Genomic DNA, 13,172 nt, shown 5'->3' with positions numbered 1-13,172 from the left:
ACCCAGAGCGTAATACCAGGAGACAATGACCACTGGAATTTGTAATTCCATCACTTTTAACCCGGTTTGAACTCGATTCCATTAGAGTCTTCCAGATTGAACTAACGTCACCATCTGGCTCCAAACGCTCTGGTCCTCATTAAGTGAACTGCAGTAATAAAAGCAATCGCAGACGAGCAGAGGAGACCACAGCATCATGTTGCCAATACGGGGCTATTGATTTTGCTTGACGTTTGCTGGGGTGAGGGACGGGGGAACCACTGCATTTCTTAGATTCTCTTGGCCATAATTAAGTGTTAGCACCGGGCGGGCAGGGTGGGCTCTGATGGAAGCTAGAAAGTAATGGCTTTTCAAATGCCCCTGCAGAATTCCGTCACATCTTGTAAGCCCAGAAGACTGAATATAAGCCATCTAGTCACGGTCATGCAATGGTGACTTCTTGTTCTTCCTCCAGTCTGCAGAAAAGCGTGCCACGATCATCCCAGCGACTTTCCACTGTTCTACCCTCAAATACTCCGTCAAAGTATTAAAAGTTAGGTGGCTGCATATAAAGCATTGTACAGCTTTTTGCACACCGTTCCTGGAAATTTATATAAAGTGCACCACAGACCGTGTAACAGGAGTACCTGGGAACATACTGAACAAGAACCAGTGGACTGTGGCTGCATCACAAATGAAGATGCATCACCCTCCTTTTCCCCAAGGTCGCTTCCTCTTTCTCGCCCGCCCCCCCCCCCCCACATCATATGATTTGCCCTGGGGAATCACTAAATTTAGAACAAATGTAAAAATGGAGTCTTCAACTGATCCCCAAACCACACATTTCGCAGCTGCCTTCTGATTTCTTACAGCATCATGATTTCTAAACTGAGCGCTGTAACTGAGAGTTTGCTTTCTCTCCTCATTTCAGTATTTCTGGGTTCTGGAAACATCAGTCGTGCCATAGGAGTGGCCATCGTGTAGTGGCAAAGATCCCAGACAGCTTTAGTACCACCGAGGACTTTGCTGAAAATGTGCATTTTCCAGACCCACCCAAAGGACCCAAGAGAGACTCCAGAGAGAGGACCAGCTGCCTTTATTTAACAGACACCTCCCCCAACCCACCTCCACCCTCCCCCCCACCATGTGATTCAGATCCACATCTATGCCTGAGAAATGCTAATACAGAACAGAGATTCTCAGCCAGAGAACTTTGCCCGTGTGTTATGGCGTGAGTATGAAATGCTACTCACTATCCCACCACCCTGCCTCACTACCATAGACCCTTGGAGATGCTATTTGCTTTAGGAAGCAGATCCTGCACAAAGGAAGTGTCTCAAAGGTGGTGGACCCCCAAAAAACACTTCCTTCCTCTTTAGCTTCTTCTGCTTCTGGCTCCCTTGACAGGGACAGCTTCATACCTCCACAATTCCCCTGCCTCCGTCCATATATTCTGATGAACCATAGACAGCTTGGTTCCTAAGAAAATGAAGAATTGGCCAACACTTTCTGCTGTTTGTTTACACAGTAACCACATCATTTTACCTCCCTGTGAATACTGTTCACAGGTTCTGGTGTCCACAAACCCTAGCCAACACTTGTTATTTTCTTTTCTCTGGATAATAGCCATCCTAACAAATGTCAAAGTAAACTTCACATTGTCTTCAATTTGCATTTTATTCATGATAGGTGGTTGGGCATTGTCCTGGCTGGTTTGATGTGTCATTAGAGAGGACGGAAGGAGCTTCCGTTAAGGAAATGCCTCCATGAGATATAGCTGTAAGGCATTTTCTCAATTAGTGATCAATGGGGGGCAGTGATCATGGTGGGTGATGTCATCCCAGGGCTGGTGGTCCTGGGTTCTTTAAAAAAGCAGTGAGCAAACCATGGGAAGCAAGGCAGTAAACAGCGCCCCTCCATGGCCTCTGTTTCAGCTCCTACCTCTAGGTTCCTGCCCTGCTGAGTTCCTTTCCTAACTTCCTCCAATGATGGACTATGATCTGGAAATATAAACCAAATAAACCCTTTCCTCCCCAGCTTGTTTTTTGGTTATGGTGTTTCATTAAGGTAATAGAAACCCTAACTAAGAGAAGTTGGTGCCAGTGACAGACCTGACCATGTTCTGGGGAGGCTTGTGGAAGAACTTTGGAACTTTGGGCTGGAAAAGCCTTTGATTGTTGAGACATCAGTGGGCTGTTCTGTAGGAGCTTGAAAGATAAGAATGTTGAGAACAGTGTAGAAGATGGAGGCCTGGCTTGTGACTTTCAGAAGGAATTAAAGATTCTATCAGGGCCATTAGTGTTTTGATTTAAGATGCTGTGGTTCTGGTTAGCTGAGGCCCAAAAATTAGATGTGATTAACAAGATACCAGAACTACTGAAGTGAAACTTTTACGTTGTTGGGACAGTTAAGGCTGGTTAGGGTGATCAAGGAGAGGCCAGCGTCACTGAGGTGAAATCTTCTGGGAAGTGTTTTCTGAGAAAGCTGTGTCCCAGAAGTGACCAAGGTTGTACCTTGTGCTGTGGCTGGACTTGGCAATGTGTAAGGGCCATCCAGGTGGTCCTGGTTTTGAAGATATAAAAGGATCATGGAGAGCAGCTGAGAACTGGCATTCTGAGAATGTAGGAGAGGCTGTGGTGAAGGTGCAGCCTCAGTGGCAACTGAAGGCCAAGACCTTAAAGGCTCATACAAAGAAGTTGAGGCTTGGCACCACCATGAGAGCCTATGAGAAGCTATTGGTTAAGGTGCTGAGCAGTTGCAGCAGAAAGCCCCATTGTTTGGGAGCTGCCAGCACCGTGTGATGACCACCGAGAACAGCAGCAGCAGTGGAGTGGAGTCAGCCAGAGCCTGAAAGACAAGCTGTGTGTGCACCAGAGGCCAGAGCTGCAGAAGTGACCCAAGCCTTCGGAGTGCTCAGAAGCTCATGCGTGGGTCCTAGACTTTGGACCCTGGGCTATTTATACTGTTGGAATTTAGTTCTGCTTGGTTCAGTTTGTGACTGAGCCCTGGTTCTTCCCACTTGAAGAAGGTATTTGACTTAATTTTGGTCGCTAATAGACCTCCACAGCTAAAAGACCTTAAACTTTAAAAAGAGTTTTTGGGTTTTTAGAGAAATTGAACATTTTAAGGAGATTGAGGTGTTGATGTGTTTGAATGTGTGAAGACTGTGGAACTTTTAAAGTTATTGGTGTTTTTAATGGGAGATCTTGGGGGTGAATAAGACACGGTTGTGGGTCAATAATAATGTTTGTATGTCAAGGGGTCAGTTTTACTGGCTTGTGTGTCAACTTGACAACAGTTAGAGTCATCAGAGAGAAAGGAGCCTCAGTTGAGGAAATGCTTCCATGAGATCCAGCTGTAAGGCATTTTCTCAGTTACTGGTCAATGGGGGAGGGCCTGGCCCATGGTAGGTGGTGCCATCCCTGGGCTGGTGGTTCTTGGTTCTTTAAGAAAGCAGGCTGAGCAAACCATGGGAAGTAAGCCAGTAAGCAGCACCCCTCCATGACCTCTGTATCAGCTCCTGACTCCAGGGTCCAGCCCTGCTGAGTTCCTGTCCTGACTTCCTCCAATGTTTTCCTATTTTCTATTTTTGTTTAGGTCTTCCCTGTCCATTTCTTTAGCTGATTTGGGGCATGATTTTTTTTTCTAGTTTTCTGAACTCTAAATTTGAGCATCTAGAGGAGGCCCGGTTGCATCAGCACCCGAAGATAAACAAAATCCTAAATATTCCCTTAGCCAGCCAAATATTCCCAAATATTCACTCAAACAACCACAGCATTTGATATGAATCCCCAGATGAAAACTAGACGTTGGGTTTCCCATCCCACCTATTCATTCAGTGCTGTGTAGAGGACTGGAGTCAGCAAGATGGCTTCCTACATCTTCCCTATTGACTTCTAGACATCTGGCCTCATCCTCATGGAGAGGGTCCCTTCACCAGCTCTTACCATTCTTGTGAGAGGAACTCACTATGAATGAGAAATTAAAAAGAAGCTATATTTGCAGAGACAACTAACTGATTAAAAGTTCAGTCATGCAAACAGATTGGAATATTAGCTCAGCCTGGGTAGCTTTAGCCCCTGGAATGGCCATTCCTTGCCCACCTCTGTCTAATAAGTAGAAACCTTTTGGAATCTCTTGACTTAGCTTCCCCCAATCTAGAAACTAAGAATGACATCAGATAACATCTCACGTCTAAAAAAAAAAAACAAAACAAAAACAAAAGCAAACAAACAAAAAAAAAAAAACCGAAGCTTCCCCCATCTTGTTGTAGCCACCTCTCTGACGTATGTATACCCTGAATTCATCTTAAACTTGCCTTGATTTAGAACTTTGTTTGTTCTATAAAACTATAAAAACTTCATGAAACTGCCTCCACATTGGAACGTAGAGTTTAGTGTAACCCAAATCTGTGTTCCCTGGCCATGGTTACTCAAAATGGCCTCAGAATAAATAATCTTTGGTTTGCTTTAAGATGGACGCCATGCATTTTGTGATGATACTGCCCTGTAGAATTTAAATTAGTACCTACTTTATGGGAAGAAGAATCTGAGGCTTACTGTCTTATTGTGTGCTCTATCACCTTGTGCTCAATGGTAAGCAAGGCCAGACAGAGAAGGCTCTGAAGGGCTTATATACATGAAGAAACTCTCCTGCCTTCAACTTGTTGGCCAGAGCAGGCTATCTGGCTCCAACTAATTCTACCTTTAAAGTCATTAAGAAAGTGTGTCCTGTCTTGTACCCTGATGGTAGATGTGTGGTTGAAGAAGAATGGCCTCCACAGTGTCATAAACTTAAATGCTTGGTCATTAGCGAGTGGCACTGCTTGAGAGGATTTAGGAGGCGTGGTCTTGTTGAAGTAGGTGTGGCCTTGTTGGAAGAAGTGTGTCTCTGATAGTGGGCTCTAGGGTTTCAAAAACTCAAGCCTGTCCTAGTGTCTCTCTCTTCCTGATGCTGTAGTTTCAGATGTAGAACTAAAAACTCTTAGCTATTTCTCTGGCACCATGTCTGCCTAGGTACCACCATCTCCTTGATGTGATGAAAATGGACTAAACCTCTGGAACAATAAACAAACCCCAATTAAATGCTTCCTGTTATTTGCTGTGGTGATCATGTCTCCTTCCAGCAATAGAACCCTGACTAAGAGAGTAGACAAGTAAATGCGAGTCAGAGTTCTAGTGACAACCATGAAAGGACATGTGCCATTCTGTAGACAATGTAGTCAGGATCACAGACCACACGTCATGGCCATGGAACATTTGTAGAAAATTGTAAACTGGATGTCCTGGAAGGATGAAGAATTCAATAAATTTAGTTGTACAGAGGTGAGATTGGGGATGGGACAGAAAAGAGCCAAGTTATCCCTCTCTGCAACTAGGCAGCAAAGACCTGAAGGGTCAAAAAATAGCAGAAGAAGCCTACAATTTGAAATATGAAAATAAAAAACAAAAGAAAAAACAAGCAAAAATTTTTGGGTTTTGTTGTTTTGTGTGTGTGTGTGTGTGTGTGTGTGTGTGTGTGTGTGTGTGTGTGGTTTTCTTTGTTAGCTTTTTAAGGCATGTGTGGTGACTTCAGCTCTTGGTTAGTATGTTATAGGTAAGATTATTGTTTTTTAACAAGCCCTATATTCTTGGTTTTCTAACCTAGGTTAAATATTATTCCTTTTATGAAACAAAGCTGAGGTTTGCTTAAGTATAGAATTTACGCATAAGCATCAAGAGGTGAGAGACATGTAAAAGAAAAGCAGGTGTGCATGTTACAAGAAACACTGGCCTCAAATACAATAGCTAGAAAGAAAAGTAAACTAAGCTCACTGTTCCAAGACTGGGAGAACTACCCCAGATATTTAACACAGACGATCTATTTCTCTTTAAAATGTCCAGCAGTGCCATGTGTCATCCTGAAATTAGCAATACTCAATCTGGTAACTCTGCCTGTCACCACAGATGCCAATGAGCAGAAAAAGGAACGTAGTCTGTAACTTACATTTTACATAGAGACCAGGAAATCTGAGAAGTTAGTGGATTAACACCCACCCCAAATCAAAACACCAAGCTCTGCCTTCCAGCTCACCAGCCAGCTGATTATACAGAGAGAATCAAGAGGCAAAAGAAACGAAGGCAGCTAGGCGTTCTGGGGCTCAGTCTTGGCCCTCTGATCAAGGGATGTCTCTGGGACTTGTGATCACCCCTTACACATTTCTCTCATTCCCTGGTTGTATGGGTGCAGACAATTCTCATGTTGCTGAGTGTAGTTAATGTGTGCTAGCATCAACGTGTACTCCTCCAGGGGCATCTGGGATGGAGGAGGATTAATTCCAAACAAACCATTAATGATGTCTGTGCTGAGCTAGTCATGTGTGTGTGCTAACTCCAGCCTTCAATATGGAATTTCAAAGGGCCTACGCCCATCCCTCCATCTGCTACTGATATTTTGGGAAGACAAAGGAAAGGATGTAGTGAGATAGTTTACCAACCCTTCCACTCCATGTCCTCTCATGAAGTTGCAGGACTGAAAAAGTAAGTCCTGTGTCTGGTGCTATCCTCACAGTCAGCAAGCACGCACGCACACTTTCAAGGTAAAGGACATTGAAGAACTGTATGACCGCCAGTGGAGAGCTGAATGATCTCCACTGAAGAAATGAATGACCTCCACTGAAGAAATGAATGAATGACCTCCATCTGAAGAAAGTCTGAAGCCTTGACACTTTTGGTAACCACATTTGGTAACATGTCAACTCCTTGGTGTGCCATAAGGCTGCATGTCTTGACAGAGACCACAGCTCTCTGCTCAGAGGGAATAAGAGATGGTTTATTCTGGAAACAAACACAAATGGCTGTTGCCCAGGCACACTGATTTGAGCTTCCCCAGTAAACACATTCTGTGTGGGAATGTCCCATAAAGTTTGAATGGTTAAAACAAAAGAAAGACATAAGTCAAAGAATTTTTAAGATACCTTGGTGGAGATGTCAGGTTGTCAAGGTTTTAGTGAAAAAGAGAGACTCTGCTCTGGGCCTTGAATGCCATCCGAGGCAATACTTAGCTCTTGGGATGGTGGAAGCTAATCTTCAGCTAACATTTTAAAATATCATACCTGGTAGTTTCAAGGACATTAGGTGGGACACAGACTATTAATGACTATTAATCAATGACTATTAAGAGGTTTAAAATAGCCAAATATACTACTGCTTTGATCTACAACAATCCAACTTTCTATAGTTATGGTACTCAGTCTCCAATAGCTGAAGGCTTGCAAGTTACCTCCTTTTTTATTTTATTTTGTTTTTTTTTTTTTCTTTTTCAAATTCACGTTGCTGAACCACTCCATCAGAGAGCAAATGATGTAGGAGGTAAGGTTCCAGAAAACTACATTTTCTTAGCTTAAGTTGTTTTACACCTATTTTTAATTAAAATGGAATCGCAACACTTTCCCCTTTTCTTTCTACCTCCAGCTCCTCCCATAGCCCCACCACTCTCAAACGGATCTTCTAGTTTCCCACTATTATTATTGTTACATGATATCCACGTGTGCACAAAGACATAAGTGCAACTTCCTGAGTCCAGTTTTCTCGGCTGTGGACCTATGATTTCAGAGCTGGCTGTTTTGTATTAATGGGTTCATCCAGGAACTTCCTGTATATCCAACACTGGCCTCAGACAATCCTCCTGCCTCAGTTTCCCAAATGCTGGACTTACAGTTGTTATCAATATTGATATTGATTATTGATATTCTCTTAGTTATTCTCTTAGTCTAATGGCAGCCACATGTCTCCCACGGAAGGACCATACTGAACACTCCCACCATAAGTTACTCCACAAGGCAGTCCTGATTTGGTCTCCTTGGGGGCAACAAAGAGGCTTCTTGGAGAGGCTGGTGCCTGGCCTCTCTTGTCAACTGTTACATTGTCTGCCCCTTGTGTGATTAATAGAGGTAGAGCCTCTTCCTTAGGACCACCATTCCAGATCTGTGAGAACTGAGCCCAGAAGCTGAGCCCATTATGTGGGTAAAAGTGAGGAAAACCTCAATGGGAGGCACAAAGAACTTTCTCCTGTGGGAGGAACCTCCCCACCTGCCTCGCTGTCTCACTCCCTGCTCATCTCCCACTCCCACTCGGAAGCACAGCTGCCCTCCTCTATCTCCCCACAGGATTGACATGGTCACAGGTAGTATCAGGATTTTTGTCACCCTCCCCAAACTGAGTCCTTTGAAGCCAGCAAGGACACAATTTGTTACTAGTAATAAGCAAATAATATTTGAATGAACAACTAATTGAATTCAGATAATTAAACTAGAGTCTCCTGACCTGCTCAGTATCACCCAAGATGCACTGGAACACGTCTAAATATTATGCCTCTTTTCCTACTATACTTTTCTCAGCCTTAAAAGTATTTCCCTTTTAAAGCTTGTCCTCTGTAAAAGTCAGCTAACATCATGGAAGGAATTGGTACCCTTAAGGCATCTTACAGGGAATAGAATATAAAGAGGATGAAAAGTGATAAAACTAGAAATAGAGAAAAGAGAAAACACACACAAACTGGGGGGGGGGGGGAATGGGAAAGAGAGAGATGGGGGCAGAGGAGGATTCAAAGTCATATTTAGCTATATAGTACATGTGAGGCCAGCCTGGCCTACATGAGAAAAGGAGAAGAAGGGAAGAAGAAGGGGGATGGGAAGTGAGAGAAAGAGGCCATTGCTTGTTTTAGATCATCACAGACAGGGGGCCCAGGAATGAGGCTCTTGTCTGGCATGAAGTGCATCAGGAGCCTGCACTCAATGTCCCCCACATGGTTAATTTCTGTGTGCCTTGCTACTGAACTCCAAACAGTGTAGAATAAGCAAATACTTCATGTCATGACCCGAGAAAGGTTTGAGGTTTCCCATACCTTAAAAAGTATGCCTGTGGTATGGGTGCTAGAAGATACACACTCTAAGATGGAGGTCTTTTACACTGAACACAAATGACATGAAATGCTCCTAATTGTGTTACAAGTCTGCAACTCATTGTGTTATAAAACACTGACCTCACAGAGCTTCAAGCATTTACCTAGCATGCTGGCTTTCTGTCTCCAAAAGGTGGGAAAACTAGTGTTCCACTCCTTTGGTGTTATTTCTGTCTTCCAAAGCTATATTCATCTCACACACACACACACACACACACACACACACACACACACGCACACGCACACGCACACACACACACACACACATACAAATTCTTGATTAGTTAGAAACATTGCAGTCAATAAGTCTCTTACGTTAGGAACCAATGAATAACCATCTCCCAGTGATCATCTGACTTCTTCACTGACTCAGACACCAACGCCATGCTGCAGACACACGTGAGCAAGCCCCAACATAGTTCCTGACTTCTGAGCACCTGTACTTTAACAGGGGAGTAAATATCAACCAGCTGATGTCATATGCAGGAAAAAAAAGAGCAGCAATGAAGAACTCTCCAAGAAATAATCAGTCACACTAGAGAGAGATTTCATAGAAGATTCTAGAAGATCCACAGTGGATTTGAGATCATTAGGAAAGGCTCTTCTGAAAAAGCAAGTCTTTTTTTTTTTTTCTTTTAGAAAGATTTTTTTAATTCACTAATTTATTTTACTTATATGAGAACACTGTCTTCAGACACACCAGAAGAGGGCATCAGATCCCATTACAGATGGTTGTGAGCCACCATGTGGTTGCTGGTTATTGAACTCAGGACCTTGGAAGAGCAGTCAGTGCTCTTAACCACTAAGCCATCTCTCCAGCTCCCCCAAAACAAGTCATAATATATGGGATAAAGGATGATTCTGAATGAATGAGAGAATAAAGCAGGGCATTAGAGTCCCAGACAGACATACAGACAAACTAGAGGAAGTAAGAGTTCTGGGGCAGGAGCCAGGATGTCACCCTGGAGACAGTCACCCAGTTTGCCTCTGTATTATTCTCGAGTAATCATTAATAGTATCCTGAGCCTAGGTAGAGTCACCATCTTACCTAAGGTAATTCCAGTGTATGTCTGTTGCTTTAGAGCAGTGGTTTTCCTCCCGTGGGTTGTGACCCCTTGTGGGTTGAACAATCCTTTCACGGGGGTCACCTAAGACCATCAAAAAACATAGATGCTTACATTATGATTCCTAACAGTAGCAAAATTGCAGTTATGGAGTAGTAACAAAATAATTCATGGTTAGGAGTCACCACAACACGAGGAACTGTCTTAAGGAGTCTCAGCATTAGGAAGGTTGAAGACCACTACAGTCTAGAGTAATCATTAATAGCATTCTGAGCCCTAGACAGAGTCACACAGTTTGTCTAAGGTAATTGCCTTAGACATCTGCTGTATGTCTGGTGCTCTGGAGTAATCATTAATAGTAAGCTGAAGCCCTCTCAGTGTCTCATGGTAAACTGAGACTCGGGTGAGAGGCACAGCGCTGTCCATCAGATAAGGCCAGGAAAGGGAGCAGGGACATGCCAAGCCACAGTAGGGATTAGGAACCAGAGACATTTCAGAGCCTCATGCTTGAGACTGAGTTATTTTTGTTAACCAGGCAGACGTTGAATGAGAAAGACTTGGGGATCCTTCTCCTCCCACCTTTCCAGCCGCAGTCTGTGAGCAGAGATCCTTGTTCTGTTATTCAGCCATCTTTGGAGGTGGGGGATGAAGTCCATGCTGCTCAGCTCAAGCCAAGACAGATAAGAACAGCAGCAGTAGAGAGAAAAGAAAGGTGCTTTAGATTTTAAAAAGCATTATCAGGTACAGCCTGGAGGGCATGGAGAGAGAAAGGGGAGAGGAAGGGAGAGAAACAGAGACACAGAGACACACAGAGAGAGAGCAAGAGCAAGCAGTGATGATATGGCTCCATGTAGACAGTCAGTTGGTCAAATGTGGAAATCCAGGCTGGAGTTAAGGATCTGAGAATGCACGCACACAAGTGGGGTTGAATCCTTCCACGCCTCCTCCTCTCAACCCCTGTCATATTCTACTCCAGATCCAGCCAGCCTGACCTCTTTCCTGCACGGCTCACCTGGCCTCTCATATCTATACATCCCTCACCTTTCCACCCACAGCAGCTTCATCCCCACCGTCAAAATGGCGGAATAACACATCAAGGATCCCTCCCTGCTCTCAGACTAAAGGGAAAAGGTAGGAGGGTTCCCAGTCTCTCTCATCTAACCTCTTTACAGAATAACTCAGAAAAATTCAACGACCAAGAATAAAGAGAGTGTGGATGTTCTAACCAAAGGTTTCCTCCCTTCTCTCTGTCCAGAGATGAAGCACCAGTGTCCCAGCGAGGGGATAGCCTGGGTAATTATTTCCGTTCAAGGACTCTTTTTTTTTTCCTTTTAATGAGGCAGCTCACACCCCAGGAGGTGTAATAATCCAACCCACCAGAAGGGACCTTGCATCTTGGAGATCATGAAATATGGGGGAATTAATTTGGACCCATCTAAGCCCTGGGCACGCAGTGGGTGCTGGATCAAACCGGTGGAAATGAACTCACTTTCCTCTCCAGTTCGCACCGTGTGCTTCAGCTCCGGTAATGAAAGCCGTCTGACTTCTAATAGGCTGAGGAAATGTGCCACTTAATTACAGAAGAATCAGAAAAGCAAGCTAAAAAAGGAGGAGGAGAAGGAGGAGGATGAGGAGGAGAAGGAGGAGGAGGAGGAGGAGGAGGAGGAGGAGGAGGAGGAGGAGAAAAATTCAGAGGCAGATGCTCTAGGAGAGAAATTGTTTCCTGACCTGGAAATAGCTTACACTTTGGGAGAAAGCTTTGAAACCTGTAGAGATACCAAAACCAGAAAGGGTCTTAACCAGGAGTTCTGATGGGTTTTTAAGGACCTGGGAAGGGAAGGGCAGGAGGCTCTGCAGAGAACAGGGACTGCTGTTGTATACTGTTACCCTGGGGTTTTTCTCCCTTAGGGTAGACTACCAAGGGCACTGAAGTTCCCTTCCCCTCCTGTTCCCATACCACTAACTCTGGAGTCTCATTGCTTCTGGGTTAGTAAGGGTGCTCAGCTCCGAATAAAGCATGTTGCCTAATGCATCTGCAAACTGACAGCTACCTGCCTCGGTTTCCCATATTTCATTTCCAAAAGGATGTTCCAGTCTCAGAGTGCAATAATTAAAGTTGTCTAGAGAAACAGAACATAAAGAATGAATCTCTCTCCCTCCTCCCCCCCCCTCCACACACACACACACACACACACACACACACACACACATGCATGGGCTTCCTCCCTTCCCTTGTCCAGAGATAAAACACACCAATGTTTCTCATATATAGAGATAGAGATACAGAGATGCATATATATGTATGCATTTCTGTATAGTGTGCTGTTTATGCACACACGAATATACATATAAAGGGTATTTACTTCAAATGACAAAGCAAAATCCCTCACAGATGTGCCCAGCCATGTCTGGCTTTTCGTCCACTCAGGATGTAGTGAAGCTGACAACCAGGAGCAGCATCACACACAAGGCGGCTCCAGGAGGACCGCACTTGGCAGTGGGTTTGCCTCTATAAGGAGACAGATCAGGGGCTGAGAACAGTGAGGATCCCTCTCCATCCATCTAGATGGATGCTTGCTCTTTTAATCTTCACTAATCTTGGAAAAATTAAATGAGGCAAACCCAGGCATTTGCCTGCACTGAGGTAAAAACAGGAGAGGAGGAAGATAAAAGTATATGCTAGAAAAAAGGCTACAGCCAGAGGGGACAGAAGCATCTCACCACTGAGGAAAACCAGATTGGGAAACATTGATTAGTATTGGTGGTGGTGGTAGTGTTAGTAGTAGTAGTGTAGTAATAGTAATAGTAGTTTTTTACTTGAAAGTGAGCACTTAAAATTTTACTTTTATTTACATAAAATCACTACAATGTTGCCCCTGGCTCCTAAGTTAAAAGTACTATTGGAGTCCTTAATGCAGAAGCCCGAATTTTGCTATTTTAAAATGCCAATGAATGTTCTCACTGCATGAAGAAGGCACCCCAGGCTGAGACCTACAAGATGGGTTTCAACACCTTCACACTTGCGCAGTCTTCTGTGCCCCTGTAGGACCCGTTCATCTTATCTCTTAGCACAACTCCTTGGTCCCATTTGCTTTCATTTCCCCTGGAAAAAACCACCCACAATAGGCGCAGGCTGGGTGCACAGGCTCACACCATGAAACGTGTGCCCAGAACGCAGGAAAAGATAAA

This window comes from Micromys minutus, assembly GCF_963924665.1.
Source record: "Micromys minutus genome assembly, chromosome: 19".
NCBI classification, from domain to species: Eukaryota; Metazoa; Chordata; class Mammalia; order Rodentia; family Muridae; genus Micromys; species Micromys minutus.
Note: the sequence above shows the minus strand (reverse complement) of the source record.